The sequence below is a fragment of the Lissotriton vulgaris genome, chromosome 12 (assembly GCF_964263255.1).
Source record: "Lissotriton vulgaris chromosome 12, aLisVul1.2, whole genome shotgun sequence".
Lineage (NCBI taxonomy): Eukaryota > Metazoa > Chordata > Amphibia > Caudata > Salamandridae > Lissotriton > Lissotriton vulgaris.
In genome coordinates this window covers 754,501,851-754,518,446 of record NC_141700.1, presented here as the reverse complement: position 1 = coordinate 754,518,446, position 16,596 = coordinate 754,501,851, and the positions used below count along the sequence as shown (strand labels likewise).

The window sequence follows — 16,596 nt, the reverse complement described above, 5'->3', positions numbered from 1 at the left end:
CTCAATCCTTTGCTCATCAGCGTTAGACGAATGCATGAGTATGATTGAAATGTACAAAGTCTAGAAACACAGCCTGCAACACACCGCGACACAAGCACTTTGGGTAACACGATAAGAGCTGCTTAAACACTACATTCATGTAAATAATACGTGTCTTCAACTACAAGTACCAGCATTCCTTGCGCACTCGCGCAGCATGAAAATGCGTAAGCATGTCTTCCTGCTATCGGCAATAACTTCTGCATTGTTGAATTGCTGCCGGATAGAGAGAGACGCTGCCAGAGAGCGAAGACTTTTAAGCAGGCAAGCACTTCTGTAATAAATACATGGGCAACATGTAGTAGACTCATGCACCGCGATCGGCCTTAGGTGCTCACAAATAAATTAATTATTTTGTTTTTTAGAAATAAAACACACAAACGCATCTCCAAACGGTAACAAGGAACCGATTAGCAAAGAACACAGTGAGCCATGGTGTCTCTCTTTTTTACTGTTGCGCAAACTGCTATATAGAATCTCTATGCCGCAGGCTACGGCTAGACGCAGTGATAATGCTTTACATATTTACATTTCAGGTGCCATTTACACAGCGTGTATGGGGCTCCAGCGCGCTTGTTTAAAGTTAGAAATATGTCAGAACTGAAAGAATCCCAAACATAAATTGTGGGCTCTGCCCACGCGTAATTCATTCTCAGTGAGGTATGTCCTTACTATCATGAATACACAGCACACATTGACGTATTGATTTCAACAATTTAACCACAGCGTGTGCTAACGGTTTATGTTTTATAGGCGGCCCCTAAGGCTTGATTCTACACGACGTTTGACTAAATCCATTACCGGAACCATAGTTTGGCAATTCTCATTTTACACAAAAGTCAAGTTGTATGTGGATGACAGTGCTCATTAAAACAACGAGCCGAGGCTCGTGGGTGATGTTTTAATGGAGTGCCTTCATATTAGAGTCAGTTGGTATGTACTAAATAAACCTTTCTCTACCTTTTAGCACTTCCCTACATCAAGCGACTTTGCTTGCTAAACACTGATAAACACAGCACCTGGGATCAACACCCATGTATGGTAAGAAAACTTCTTTAACCCTAGGACTCTGGGCAATCGGAATACAGGGACCTTCAGCTGATACAAACTTTTCTCATTAGGTCGAGCTCTCTCGACCTATTGTCGCTGAGTTAGCTCTGAAGGGAGGTCGACTGGTGCACAAGCGCCGATTGCACATCGTGGACGCGCACACCCCCCCCCCCCCCCCCCAGCCCCAGCCGTGCACATCTCTTGCTCCAACTGTGCACAGCCAGTCAGCCTTTCAATCGCGCACGCACATGCACGCACACACACACACACACACTTCCCCTCCCCTACCCGCCGCCCCACTTACCGCATCAGCCGCCACTCCTGACTTCTGCTGTCACCGCTCCTCTCGCAGTAGACGGAAGTTCCGCGCCACGACAGCCGTGAGCGTGCACATCCCGAAACCGGAAGTTCGGGATGTGCACGCTCACGGCTTGTCTCTTTTGCTGCCATGCCTCTCTGAAACGAGGAAGTGACTTCAGGTCTTGTATTAAACAGCACAGCCCCAACGCTGGAGACTAGCGAGAACATAAGGTGTTGCAGTGGGAAAGGGCAAATTAGGCTGGGCTGGCAGGCCATACCTATCATGCACCTTTGTGGTCACCCGCACTGTGTGCTCCTCCTCGCTCGCGCGCCCCCCACCTCTGTGGTCACGCACACTGTGCGCTTCTCCTCGCTCGCGCCCCCCCTCCGTGTCCCTGTTAAGATACGGCCGCTCCCTGCCCCCCCCCCCCCATCCCCCAGCCGGCTCCGTGTCCCTGTTAAGATACCACCGCTCCCTGCCCCCCAGCCCCCAGCCCGCTCCGTGTCCCTGTTAAGTTACGGCCGCTCCCCGCCGTCCGGTTTGCTCCGTGGTAAACACATTACTGAAATATTAGCTTACGGTGCAAGGGTTCCAGGCAACGGGCCCATAATTGGGAGCGCGCCGGGGCTCCCCTGCTGCGTAAGTGCGGGAGGCCGATCGGTTATTACTGGAAGACTGGGCTAATGGAAGCTGGAAATGCTTTCACATGCAGTCTGAATTAAATGCCTTCGGAGGCCTGTCCTGCGCTGACAATATGTCTTCAGACACGGGCATTTTATTAGGAAGTCAGGCCCACGAGGGTCCTTCGCAGGGGATATTATACCGTGAAAGCCGAAGCACAGCTCTGCAACCGGGTGTGGAAATTCAGAGGGTCTCTGCCCTAGTGACCCTCCGTGGCCCTAGTGACAGTGCGCGTCTGTTTATAAAGTGACGTCATTCGAGTGTGGCATGTACACGGCCTCTCGAGGCTGTTGGTTGTGTTGGGTTAGCAGAGTAATGTCTCCTGCTTGTTGCATCTTTAGTGATCCTGTAAGGGGGTCGCTTCTGTGTCTTCACTCCCCTAAGGTGTGTGTGTAGAAGTTCCGGTGCAGCAGGTGCGATGATGCAAAGTGCGCGCCTGGCACTTGACCGCACCAGGCTGAGGGGCTGAGCTGGCAAATTGTGCTCCTGTGGGAGAGGAGGTGAGGTGAGGTGAGGTGGGGGTCACCCTCTTCTATCTATAACTTGAATCATGATATAAATGAAAACAAGGCGTTTACAGCCTGTGTGGCCAGAGGTGTTTACTGAAGATATGGAACACATCTATTGTTGTATAGTGGTGGCAAGTTTTGTCTGCGCGAGTAAAGAGATTGTTTTCTCCTTCCTTTCAGACAGACCCTGCTTTCACGCAGATTATTTTCGTACTGCAGTGGTTTTTAACTCTTTCGTCAGTATATGGTGATGTTTGTTTTATTCCTGTAACAGTGCTCTCTTGTAACGAAACTGGTTCTATTGTACAGTACTCTGACACCTTCGACTAAAGTCCGCGCTTTATAAAAGTGCATTAAATAAATAAAGTGTCCGTTGGCGTTTCCTTCATCTCTAGAACAACCCTCGCTTTGTGAAAATGCTGTAATTGACGTGGTCCTTCAAACGCAAGAACCGCACACGTGCTAGTTTTTTTTGGCGTATGTAATTTATTGTGTACGTTTAAAAAAAAAAAATTGTCAAACTAGAATGGGGAGATCCAGTTATGCGTAGCTGTTTTGAGAGCAAGGGCACCTATCAGTACCCTTGCACATGTGTCTTGAGGAGAATTTCAGGCAATTGGGAAGCCTCCTCCCATATATTTTTTTAATTTGTTTTTCGTGATTTATATATGGCCTCTAATTCCACCGTATAAATGTAATCTGTGGTGCAACGTAGTGTTTCATGCAAATGTTAATGTTAGCGCCCGGCACCTGCTTATTACGGAATGTATCCAATGTTTAATGATTTTCCTACTCTTACTGATGAGAAGCAATTGACCCTCAATCCTTTGCTCATCAGCGTTAGACGAATGCATGAGTATGATTGAAATGTACAAAGTCTAGAAACACAGCCTGCAACACACCGCGACACAAGCACTTTGGGTAACACGATAAGAGCTGCTTAAACACTACATTCATGTAAATAATACGTGTCTTCAACTACAAGTACCAGCATTCCTTGCGCACTCGCGCAGCATGAAAATGCGTAAGCATGTCTTCCTGCTATCGGCAATAACTTCTGCATTGTTGAATTGCTGCCGGATAGAGAGAGACACTGCCAGAGAGCGAAGACTTTTAAGCAGGCAAGCACTTCTGTAATAAATACATGGGCAACATGTAGTAGACTCATGCACCGCGATCGGCCTTAGGTGCTCACAAATAAATTAATTATTTTGTTTTTTAGAAATAAAACACACAAACGCATCTCCAAACGGTAACAAGGAACCGATTAGCAAAGAACACAGTGAGCCATGGTGTCTCTCTTTTTTACTGTTGCGCAAACTGCTATATAGAATCTCTATGCCGCAGGCTACGGCTAGACGCAGTGATAATGCTTTACATATTTACATTTCAGGTGCCATTTACACAGCGTGTATGGGGCTCCAGCGCGCTTGTTTAAAGTTAGAAATATGTCAGAACTGAAAGAATCCCAAACATAAATTGTGGGCTCTGCCCACGCGTAATTCATTCTCAGTGAGGTATGTCCTTACTATCATGAATACACAGCACACATTGACGTATTGATTTCAACAATTTAACCACAGCGTGTGCTAACGGTTTATGTTTTATAGGCGGCCCCTAAGGCTTGATTCTACACGACGTTTGACTAAATCCATTACCGGAACCATAGTTTGGCAATTCTCATTTTACACAAAAGTCAAGTTGTATGTGGATGACAGTGCTCATTAAAACAACGAGCCGAGGCTCGTGGGTGATGTTTTAATGGAGTGCCTTCATATTAGAGTCAGTTGGTATGTACTAAATAAACCTTTCTCTACCTTTTAGCACTTCCCTACATCAAGCGACTTTGCTTGCTAAACACTGATAAACACAGCACCTGGGATCAACACCCATGTATGGTAAGAAAACTTCTTTAACCCTAGGACTCTGGGCAATCGGAATACAGGGACCTTCAGCTGATACAAACTTTTCTCATTAGGTCGAGCTCTCTCGACCTATTGTCGCTGAGTTAGCTCTGAAGGGAGGTCGACTGGTGCACAAGCGCCGATTGCACATCGTGGACGCGCACACCCCCCCCCCCCCCCAGCCCCAGCCGTGCACATCTCTTGCTCCAACTGTGCACAGCCAGTCAGCCTTTCAATCGCGCACGCACATGCACGCACACACACACACACACACTTCCCCTCCCCTACCCGCCGCCCCACTTACCGCATCAGCCGCCACTCCTGACTTCTGCTGTCACCGCTCCTCTCGCAGTAGACGGAAGTTCCGCGCCACGACAGCCGTGAGCGTGCACATCCCGAAACCGGAAGTTCGGGATGTGCACGCTCACGGCTTGTCTCTTTTGCTGCCATGCCTCTCTGAAACGAGGAAGTGACTTCAGGTCTTGTATTAAACAGCACAGCCCCAACGCTGGAGACTAGCGAGAACATAAGGTGTTGCAGTGGGAAAGGGCAAATTAGGCTGGGCTGGCAGGCCATACCTATCATGCACCTTTGTGGTCACCCGCACTGTGTGCTCCTCCTCGCTCGCGCGCCCCCCACCTCTGTGGTCACGCACACTGTGCGCTTCTCCTCGCTCGCGCCCCCCCTCCGTGTCCCTGTTAAGATACGGCCGCTCCCTGCCCCCCCCCCCCCCATCCCCCAGCCGGCTCCGTGTCCCTGTTAAGATACCACCGCTCCCTGCCCCCCAGCCCCCAGCCCGCTCCGTGTCCCTGTTAAGTTACGGCCGCTCCCCGCCGTCCGGTTTGCTCCGTGGTAAACACATTACTGAAATATTAGCTTACGGTGCAAGGGTTCCAGGCAACGGGCCCATAATTGGGAGCGCGCCGGGGCTCCCCTGCTGCGTAAGTGCGGGAGGCCGATCGGTTATTACTGGAAGACTGGGCTAATGGAAGCTGGAAATGCTTTCACATGCAGTCTGAATTAAATGCCTTCGGAGGCCTGTCCTGCGCTGACAATATGTCTTCAGACACGGGCATTTTATTAGGAAGTCAGGCCCACGAGGGTCCTTCGCAGGGGATATTATACCGTGAAAGCCGAAGCACAGCTCTGCAACCGGGTGTGGAAATTCAGAGGGTCTCTGCCCTAGTGACCCTCCGTGGCCCTAGTGACAGTGCGCGTCTGTTTATAAAGTGACGTCATTCGAGTGTGGCATGTACACGGCCTCTCGAGGCTGTTGGTTGTGTTGGGTTAGCAGAGTAATGTCTCCTGCTTGTTGCATCTTTAGTGATCCTGTAAGGGGGTCGCTTCTGTGTCTTCACTCCCCTAAGGTGTGTGTGTAGAAGTTCCGGTGCAGCAGGTGCGATGATGCAAAGTGCGCGCCTGGCACTTGACCGCACCAGGCTGAGGGGCTGAGCTGGCAAATTGTGCTCCTGTGGGAGAGGAGGTGAGGTGAGGTGAGGTGGGGGTCACCCTCTTCTATCTATAACTTGAATCATGATATAAATGAAAACAAGGCTTTTACAGCCTGTGTGGCCAGAGGTGTTTACTGAAGATATGGAACACATCTATTGTTGTATAGTGGTGGCAAGTTTTGTCTGCGCGAGTAAAGAGATTGTTTTCTCCTTCCTTTCAGACAGACCCTGCTTTCACGCAGATTATTTTCGTACTGCAGTGGTTTTTAACTCTTTCGTCAGTATATGGTGATGTTTGTTTTATTCCTGTAACAGTGCTCTCTTGTAACGAAACTGGTTCTATTGTACAGTACTCTGACACCTTCGACTAAAGTCCGCGCTTTATAAAAGTGCATTAAATAAATAAAGTGTCCGTTGGCGTTTCCTTCATCTCTAGAACAACCCTCGCTTTGTGAAAATGCTGTAATTGACGTGGTCCTTCAAACGCAAGAACCGCACACGTGCTAGTTTTTTTTGGCGTATGTAATTTATTGTGTACGTTTAAAAAAAAAAAATTGTCAAACTAGAATGGGGAGATCCAGTTATGCGTAGCTGTTTTGAGAGCAAGGGCACCTATCAGTACCCTTGCACATGTGTCTTGAGGAGAATTTCAGGCAATTGGGAAGCCTCCTCCCATATATTTTTTTAATTTGTTTTTCGTGATTTATATATGGCCTCTAATTCCACCGTATAAATGTAATCTGTGGTGCAACGTAGTGTTTCATGCAAATGTTAATGTTAGCGCCCGGCACCTGCTTATTACGGAATGTATCCAATGTTTAATGATTTTCCTACTCTTACTGATGAGAAGCAATTGACCCTCAATCCTTTGCTCATCAGCGTTAGACGAATGCATGAGTATGATTGAAATGTACAAAGTCTAGAAACACAGCCTGCAACACACCGCGACACAAGCACTTGGGTAACACGATAAGAGCTGCTTAAACACTACATTCATGTAAATAATACGTGTCTTCAACTACAAGTACCAGCATTCCGTGCGCACTCGCGCAGCATGAAAATGCGTAAGCATGTCTTCCTGCTATCGGCAATAACTTCTGCATTGTTGAATTGCTGCCGGATAGAGAGAGACGCTGCCAGAGAGCGAAGACTTTTAAGCAGGCAAGCACTTCTGTAATAAATACATGGGCAACATGTACTAGACTCATGCACCGCGATCGGCCTTAGGTGCTCACAAATAAATTAATTATTTTGTTTTTTAGAAATAAAACACACAAACGCATCTCCAAACGGTAACAAGGAACCGATTAGCAAAGAACACAGTGAGCCATGGTGTCTCTCTTTTTTACTGTTGCGCAAACTGCTATATAGAATCTCTATGCCGCAGGCTACGGCTAGACGCAGTGATAATGCTTTACATATTTACATTTCAGGTGCCATTTACACAGCGTGTATGGGGCTCCAGCGCGCTTGTTTAAAGTTAGAAATATGTCAGAACTGAAAGAATCCCAAACATAAATTGTGGGCTCTGCCCACGCGTAATTCATTCTCAGTGAGGTATGTCCTTACTATCATGAATACACAGCACACATTGACGTATTGATTTCAACAATTTAACCACAGCGTGTGCTAACGGTTTATGTTTTATAGGCGGCCCCTAAGGCTTGATTCTACACGACGTTTGACTAAATCCATTACCGGAACCATAGTTTGGCAATTCTCATTTTACACAAAAGTCAAGTTGTATGTGGATGACAGTGCTCATTAAAACAACGAGCCGAGGCTCGTGGGTGATGTTTTAATGGAGTGCCTTCATATTAGAGTCAGTTGGTATGTACTAAATAAACCTTTCTCTACCTTTTAGCACTTCCCTACATCAAGCGACTTTGCTTGCTAAACACTGATAAACACAGCACCTGGGATCAACACCCATGTATGGTAAGAAAACTTCTTTAACCCTAGGACTCTGGGCAATCGGAATACAGGGACCTTCAGCTGATACAAACTTTTCTCATTAAGTCGAGCTCTCTCGACCTATTGTCGCCGAGTTAGCTCTGAAGGGAGGTCGACTGGTGCACGAGCGCCGATTGCACATCGTGGACGCGCACACCCCCCCCCCCCCCCCCCCCCCAGCCCCAGCTGTGCACATCTCTTGCTCCAACTGTGCACAGCCAGTCAGCCTTTCAATCGCGCACGCACATGCACGCACACACACACACACACTTCCCCTCCCCTACCCGCCGCCCCACTTACCGCATCAACCGCCACTCCTGACTTCTGCTGTCACCGCTCCTCTCGCAGTAGACGGAAGTTCCGCGCCACGACAGCCGTGAGCGTGCACATCCCGAAACCGGAAGTTCGGGATGTGCACGCTCACGGCTTGTCTCTTTTGCTGCCATGCCTCTCTGAAACGAGGAAGTGACTTCAGGTCTTGTATTAAACAGCACAGCCCCAACGCTGGAGACTAGCGAGAACATAAGGTGTTGCAGTGGGAAAGGGCAAATTAGGCTGGGCTGGCAGGCCATACCTATCATGCACCTTTGTGGTCACCCGCACTGTGTGCTCCTCCTCGCTCGCGCGCCCCCCACCTCTGTGGTCACGCACACTGTGTGCTTCTCCTCGCTCGCGCCCCCCCTCCGTGTCCCTGTTAAGATACGGCCGCTCCCTGCCCCCCCCCCAGCCCCCAGCCCGCTCCGTGTCCCTGTTAAGATACCGCCGCTCCCTGCCCCCCAGCCCCCAGCCCGCTCCGTGTCCCTGTTAAGTTACGGCCGCTCCCCGCCGTCCGGTTTGCTCCGTGGTAAACACATTACTGAAATATTAGCTTACGGTGCAAGGGTTCCAGGCAACGGGCCCATAATTGGGAGCGCGCCGGGGCTCCCCTGCTGCGTAAGTGCGGGAGGCCGATCGGTTATTACTGGAAGACTGGGCTAATGGAAGCTGGAAATGCTTTCACATGCAGTCTGAATTAAATGCCTTCGGAGGCCTGTCCTGCGCTGACAATATGTCTTCAGACACGGGCATTTTATTAGGAAGTCAGGCCCACGAGGGTCCTTCGCAGGGGATATTATACCGTGAAAGCCGAAGCACAGCTCTGCAACCGGGTGTGGAAATTCAGAGGGTCTCTGCCCTAGTGACCCTCCGTGGCCCTAGTGACAGTGCGCGTCTGTTTATAAAGTGACGTCATTCGAGTGTGGCATGTACACGGCCTCTCGAGGCTGTTGGTTGTGTTGGGTTAGCAGAGTAATGTCTCCTGCTTGTTGCATCTTTAGTGATCCTGTAAGGGGGTCGCTTCTGTGTCTTCACTCCCCTAAGGTGTGTGTGTAGAAGTTCCGGTGCAGCAGGTGCGATGATGCAAAGTGCGCGCCTGGCACTTGACCGCACCAGGCTGAGGGGCTGAGCTGGCAAATTGTGCTCCTGTGGGAGAGGAGGTGAGGTGAGGTGGGGGTCACCCTCTTCTATCTATAACTTGAATCATTTAAATGAAAACAAGGCTTTTACAGCCTGTGTGGCCAGAGGTGTTTACTGAAGATATTGAACACATCTATTGTTGTATAGTGGTGGCAAGTTTTGTCTGCGCGAGTAAAGAGATTGTTTTCTCCTTCCTTTCAGACAGACCCTGCTTTCACGCAGATTATTTTCGTACTGCAGTGGTTTTTAACTCTTTCGTCAGTATATGGTGATGTTTGTTTTATTCCTGTAACAGTTCTCTCTTGTAACAAAACTGGTTCTATTGTACAGTGCTCTGACACCTTCGACTAAAGTCCGCGCTTTATAAAAATGCATTAAATAAATAAAGTGTCTTTGGGGCTAATGCAGAGGCGAGGCTCCGCGTGTTAGTAGTAGTGTTGGCGTTTCCTTCATCTCTAGAACAACCCTCGCGTTGTGCAAATGCTGTTATTGACGTGGTCCTTCAAACGCAAGAACCGCACACGTGCTAGTTTTTGGCGTATGTAATTTATTGTGTACGTTTAAAAAAAAAATTGTCAAACTAGTCCTGACTAGAATGGGGAGATCCAGTTATGCGTAGCTGTTTTAAGAGCAAGGACACCTATCAGTACCCTTGCACATGTGTCTTGAGGAGAATTTCAGGCAACTGGGAAGCCTCCTCCCATATATTTTTTTTATTTGTTTTTCGTGATTTATATATGGCCTCTAATTCCACCGTATAAATGTAATCTGTGGTGCAACGTAGTGTTTCATGCAAATGTTAATGTTAGCGCCCGGCACCTGCTTATTACGGAATGTATCCAATGTTTAATGATTTTCTTACTCTTACTGATGAGAAGCAATTGACCCTCAATGCACCGTCCTATTTAAATGGCGTTTTGGAGGGTTGATGAACCCTAATTAAGAAGTGGGTGGCATCGGCGCGAATTAATTCCAATTGTATACAGCGCTGTAATATGCGTGTGTGTGTTACACAGCGTAGCTTTTACTCGTTATGTTTGATAAATATGGAAACAAAATGTGGCTCGTGGCATGTCGCATTACTGGATTGGTCTCAACGTAGGGCCGCCTGCCCCTTATGACGTGTAAATGTGGAGGTTCCTCCACCCTCAACCGCCGGAAGTTGATTTAATTTCCATGCACATTTGGCTTTCAAAAACTCGTTTATATGATATGTAATGTTTTGGCCGTATTGACTGTAATTGAAACAGACGAGTTTTAATTAGTTAAATTGTCCCCGTTTTTTTTTTTTACTCTGTAATAAATGGAAACTTGGGGTGGGGGTATATGACCAAATTTCTGTGGTTCTAATTGATATTTTTCATTAGGGTAATGTGGTTTAAATCATGTACATGATTTATGTATGCGGAAGTCTTAATTGTTGTCTAGTAGATTCTGCAGTCCGTACCCGACATGTCTTTTGTGTTTGGGGTTATCTGCTGGGGTAATCAATTATTTTGTGAACTAGTTAGCTTCTTAATTTAGGATATGTTGAGCGCTAAGTTTCACTATTAACTTACTTTATATTCACTATAAGTTCGTTATCGTTGTGGATGACAGGTTTTACAATGGCAGATGAACATATAGTAAAAATTCGAGGATTGCCATGGTCCTGCACGCAGGAGGAAGTGCTGGATTTTTTTTCAGGTGCGTATGTTTCAGGAGACCCATGGAAACGAGGTTATTATGACATAAATTATATTTAATTTGGTAGAAATTCACGCTCATTCAAAGTTGCCTTAATTAGCTTTTACAATTGACATTATTAACGCTAACAATTATTTTTAATTCTTAAATTGGGGTGGGAGCCAGCATTTTGAGTCTTAGATGCTTTTAATTGATCCGTCGGTTTATGTGATAGGAAACTGCTTAATGCGTGACATTCTGACCATTGAAACCACTCAAAGTGGGTGTATTGAATTGCATGCAACATTTGATCTAGAACCGCTACTTGGTGCAAGTTCTTAATTTGGGGGGCAATAGGTCGATGCATATCACATACTAATGGCTGGCTTACATCGGGGTGGTATGGGAGTAGTTTAATGGCAAACAATTGTAGTTGGGCCTATAAACATTTGCTAGATGTGTGGATATTGGAATCTGCGTTTTTATTGGAATCGGGTTTAAGATATTTATTTTTGTATGTTAACAGAATGCAGCATAACTGGTGGTCTCAATGGAATTAATTTCACCATTTTCAAAGAGGGACGTCCTACTGGAGAGGCTTTTGTTGAGTTCGAGACGGCAGAAGACGTGAAAAAAGCACTGACAAAAGACCGTAAATACATGGGAAATAGATATGTAGAAAGTGGTTCTTTTTTCAGTTTTTTTTAGTTTATTGAAGTTTAGCCTCTCTATTGAACGTAATCAACAACATTTTATTCGATGTGTCTAGGCTCTGCGGATGGACACTAGTTTTTTTAGCAATGAGCTTTTTATTTTTTGTCATCCTAGCAGCATATTTGGTGTTACTTTTTAGGTTTTGACTGGCCATGCGCTTTGCGCATGTGCCAAAAAAACCTCTTGAGTTGTGTGTGTGGCTTTGGGTCGGCCCTCGTCATTGATTGGCTGGCTCCGTAAACGGAGCCTTGCCATTGGACGAGGGGCCTGTCCGTCAATGCCGGACCAGACACGGGGGCGTTCCCGACATTCTTTGGCTTTTGCCAACGTCACGCGACGCCGGGAACGCCCCCGAGTCTGTCCCGGCATTGAGCCGGCACCCTTTCCTGCTTGCGTGAGTGCTTTCCCGTCCGTGTCCCCTCCCGCCCCCCCCGTGTCCCCTCCCGCCCCCCGTGTCCTCTGCTTTCCCGTCCGTGTCCCCTCCCGCCCCCCCCGTGTCCCCTCCCGCCCCCCGTGTCCTCTCCCGTTGCAGGCTGCAGGAACACGGAGCACGGAGCTTCCCCCGCCGCCGAATACACGCAGGCAGGCAGCAGGAGTCTGGAGGCTAAAGGCTGGATGCTGAGTCGCTTCTCACTAAAAGCGAAGGTGAGTGAGATGGTGTCCTCCTCTCCCCACCTCTCCTCGGCTCCTCAGCTCCTTGTTTTAATGTATTATTTATTTGGTATTTTTGGAATTGCGAACAATTGTCACATTTCAAAGTTGCATTCATCCCACAATAATTACATCAGCGATGTGCAGAATTATACACCCCGTTCCCGCCCCCCTACCGCTGCCTCGCTCTCCGTGTCTCCCCGGCCCCATTCCCGCCCCCCTACCGCTGCCTCGGCTCCCAGTTCCCGCCCCCCTACCGCTGCCTCGCTCTCCGTGTCTCCCCGGCCCCGTTCCCGCCCCCCTACCTGCACAACCAGTCCTTGGCCTCTCTGCTGCGTGCACAGAACCGGGAGCCGAACCGTACGACCAGAACACATCACTAATGAGGCAGAATCACATCCTAAAAGCCACTCTGGATGCACAATGACAACCGAGCAAAAGTCGCCAGAAGGCTCGTATGAGGCAGTTCGAGTAGATGCAGAATCCGAGCGGGATAAGTCAGCAGAGCACCAGCGCAGTGTGTTTGCAGTGCGTGCTTTTAAAGGGAACTCATTCTAACAAGGACATTTTAATAAGGTAATGGGAGTTTTATTGCAGCGTGGTTTTTCTTGGGCTTCTTTGAAATGATCCAGCCTGCGCGTGATTCCCCTCCCATTTCCTTTTCCCCTGCCGTGTGGGCTTCACGAGGCTTCCCATATATCTGCCTTTGACAGCCGGCTCGTTTACACACTCTGTGGAGCCCCAGCTATCATGAAACAGCCCGGCATCATGTGCTGTGCAGATGCTCGTGTAATGTGCCCCAAGTGTGTCAGCCGGTGCCATCTGCAGCGCCCGCAGCAGCGTCTGGTGGTCCTGCGACAGCCCAGTCTCGGGCCAGACGATGTGTAAAGCGTCGGGTAATTGCAATCAGCTCCGCGCGGGGCTTCCCGGGTCAGCCCGCCGGCAGCCGCCTTCAAGGCGGCCCGGCCGCATCTGCGAGGCCTCCCTCCGTCTAATCAAGCTTGTGGCTAATAAATTGAGGGTGTGTAAGCCTTTTGTGGAGCTCCTTTCCGTCCTCGTCCAATAACCTTTAATCAAGCCACTCAGTGTCATTTTATATACCCGATTTCTGGCAGTGAGGCACATGGAGGGGGAATTGAAACAACAAAAACGTGCCTGGTAGTAATCTCTTCTGCATGTAAAAACCCTCCGTGAAGGAGCCCTCCTGGCAGGGTCTGTGCCATCCCTGTGCCAAAAAAAAAATACCAGCTGCCCAGAAAAATACGCAAAAACAAGCACTAGGACGTGTTGCTCTTCAGCAGTGGGGAGTGTTTGCCGAGTGTGTGGCCAGATTGTGTTTACAGGGCACTGTACTGTGTGCGTGTGGCTGTAATGCTTGGAGGCTGTGGTGTGTGCGTGTCGCTGTAATGCTTGGAGGCTGTGGTGTGTGCGTGTGGCTGCAATGTTTGGAGGCTTGGTGTGTGCGTGTGGCTGTAATGTTTGGAGGCTTGGTGTGTGCGTGTGGCTGTAATGCTTGGATGCTGTGGTGTGTGCGTGTGGCTGTAATGCTTGGAGGCTGTGGTGTGTGCGTGTGGCTGGGTTGCACACAGTAATGGTGGTGGCACAATTGCGCGTAGTCGTGCTCCTCCATCAGCTCCACGTGAAACCCACCTCTAACTTATGTGTTTGGTGTGATTGTTAAAGTGGATGTTCTGGCGAGGACGCGGCCCGCCCTGGTGCCGGCTGACGGGGGGGAGAACCTGCCCAGACAGGGGTTGATAAGTGGGCCTCGGCTGTCCTCGTTTGCCCCTGAGTCTTGTTTGGAAGCTGTTTGCCTGAGAGCAGGACGTTGTGTCCCTAGCCTAGTGTGCGAGTAACGGGGTGTTGCGTATCACACCATTTCTGCGTGGAAAGACCTCTGGTGTTCTATGTTTGGGGGGAGACCTGCGTGTATGTAGTGTGCTGGTGTCTCTCGTGCACAACGTATGGTGGTTGTTTGTGATTTGCACACCAGGCCTGGTTCTGCATCTTGTGGGGGGCAGGGCACTATAAGGCATTTCAATATCTGTGTTCAGCGTCATATTTGGAAATCGTTGCACAACCTGGGATGCAATCTATTGACGTGTACCGTGTGAGGGGCCTGTGTGCACTCACTTACTGTGTTGCGCGCCATGGGTTGCACTCTCCACGCCCACCTGCTGCCACAGGGCCCTGTCGCCACTTCCTATTTCACACTTGCACACAGCAGCACTTGTGAGGGTGGCTCAGGCCACTAGGGTGTGTGTGTTTGTGCTCTGTGTGTCCCGGCACCTTGTACCGCGTCCCGTTCGGTTGTTTAGCGGTTGTGCTGAAGCTTTCTTAACATTTGAAGAGCTTTTGTATTTTGTTGGCTCACGATTGTCATTTGTGCTTCATTTAATGTAACGTTTGCTTTTATATTTTGTTCACTTGTAATGTTCTCATGTATCAGTTCTGTTCCTATTGTGAAGCGCTCTGACACCTTCGGGTAAAGTCCGCGCTATATAAAAACGCACAAATAAAAATAAAAAAATAAAACGGATCTTTCCATCCCACGTAGCAGTACTATGTCGATAGGAATCCTTCATGGGGGTGGGTGTGTGTGAGGGGGGAGGGCGGGGGCTGGAAGCGCTGCTTGCCAGAGGTTTCAACCTCAGCCGCTGACCTTGAGCGGTGTCTTTTCTTCCTGGGCCTCGGCTACACGGGACCAGTAACATGCAGAGACCCTGGGGCTGCCCCGGAGCAAGCACGGGAGCCCTTTTCATGGACTGGGAAGGAGGGGACGATATATATATATACACACCCACACACACCCTTATTACTTATAATGTGATTATTATTTACACATCTGTGTACATAGGCTGGCGTCATACCATCATATATGTGCTGGGGTCTGGCACAAGCGAGCTGCACTGCCTCGCAAAGCGTCAAGATATTGCAATTGGGGAGGGGCAGAAGTTAAGCCCATCAGTGCTGAAGCGGAGTCCACAGCTCGAATGATTGACTGGTCAGGTGTGGTTGTCAGTGAGATGATTGGAGGGGGAAGCAGATGTCTAGATATGCAGAGAGAGGACTTTGAATTCTTATTTCAGAAGATGTGGCTCTGCAACCCAGGGGGAAACGCGTGCTTTCTCACTAAAGTCGCCCCCTTTCATACTTTTTCTTACTATGTGAATCCTGTAGCATGGTGAACATGAGGTGTAGGCTTTTAATTGGCCAACAGGGAGTGCAGATAGACATGGAAAAAGAAACCAATTTAAAACAGGATGCACTTAGCGTAGTGACTGTTACATCAAACGGGGCCTGTGGTTGAAAACGGAAGTATCCTTGGGGTAGCCGTGTTTCATGGTCTTATAATGGCATCGAGGTTTCCCGAAGTCTGACTGATTTCACAAGAAAACCGAAATGCCGTTTCCCAGCCTGTCCACTTCCAGCCTGCCCTTTCCCAGCCTGTCCCCTCCATGCCCTTTCCCAGCCTTTCCTCTCCCATCCTGTCCACTTCCAACCTGCCCTCTCCCAACCTGCCCTCTCCCAGCCTGTCCCCTCCCTGCCCTCTCCCAGCCTGCCCTCTCCCAGCCTGTCCCCTCCCTGCCCTCTCCCAGCCTGCCCTCTCCCAGCCTGTCCCCTCCCAGCCTGTCCCCTCCCAGCCTGTCCCCTCCCTGCCCTCTCCCAGCCTGTCCTCTCCCTGCCTGTTGTCGTGTCTCGGCGGCAGCAGGCAGGAGCGTGCACTGCGTCCTCGAAGTAACAGCCCTAAAGCAAGCAAGAAGTACGCCCCCCTCCCACCAATCCCTGTTAGGTAGTGGAAACTGTCCAAACTGGGGTGCAGACAGCCCCTCTCACCTTTCGGCCTGGTACCACTGCACCAGCCGCACTACTTCCCTACTGACCGTTCTCCACTTAAGCCCCGTCTAAATTACAATTCCTGCTTGTGACCCTTTTGCCTGCTTGTACTTGTTTTCATGACCCTGTTGCCTGCTTGTGCCTCGGTGTGCCCCTGTTGCCTGCTTGTGCCTCCGTGTGCCCCTGTTGCCTGCTTGTGCCTCCGTTTTTGTGCCCCTGTCGCCTGCTTGTGCCTCAGTTTTCGTGCCCCTGTTGCCTGCTTGTGCCTCAGTTTTCGTGACCCTGTTGCCTGCTTGTGCCTCCGTAAGTGCCCCTGTTGCCTGCTTGTGCCTCCGTGTGCCCCTGTTGCCTGCTTGTGCCTCCGTGTGTCCCTGTTGCCTGCTTGT

The 16,596-nt window shown here is 49.3% G+C and overlaps 1 protein-coding gene across 1 annotated transcript in view; it reads right to left on the bottom strand.

Moving 5' to 3' along the window:
• Nucleotides 1-16,596, bottom strand: part of PLOD3 (procollagen-lysine,2-oxoglutarate 5-dioxygenase 3) — a 294,630-nt gene that overhangs the window by 40,396 nt on the left and 237,638 nt on the right. The gene's annotated exons all lie outside the window — the stretch shown is intronic.